The following is a 508-nucleotide window of genomic DNA, read 5'->3' as shown; positions in this document are numbered from 1 at the left end:
AATAAAATATAATATAATATAATATAAAAATGTAACTTTTATATTTATTAAAAACGTATTTATTTTGTAAAGCGATTTTCAAATAATCGAATAAACACAGAATACCAAAACGAAATGAAGTACATGTCATAAGTATCCGTTCGAGTGGTCTCACGGATTAGGTTAGATAATATGCTCACTTGTCCTAAATCCGTTTATGTCACTGAACATTGGGGCACATGAATGCAACTACTCCAACCGTCACCTTACCTATGATCCAAGTGCTGTCTGAGTTAATTTGGACCTAAGGTTTGTTTGCACGCTCCAACATGCCCAACACGCTTCAATACGTTCGCGTCACTGGAACCAATATGACGACTAGATGTTTGCATTAGAGCATACTCCATAGATCAATTAAGAGCACGCTCCATTTAATCTCCATCTAATCTCAAAAGGTAGTATGGATTGGGGCATGTTACGCATGCATGCGTAATAGTAATTGAAAACGTACTATATCGAAAAAAGTATT

The sequence above is a fragment of the Atta colombica genome, unplaced genomic scaffold (assembly GCF_001594045.1).
Source record: "Atta colombica isolate Treedump-2 unplaced genomic scaffold, Acol1.0 scaffold86, whole genome shotgun sequence".
Lineage (NCBI taxonomy): Eukaryota > Metazoa > Arthropoda > Insecta > Hymenoptera > Formicidae > Atta > Atta colombica.
Note: the sequence above shows the minus strand (reverse complement) of the source record.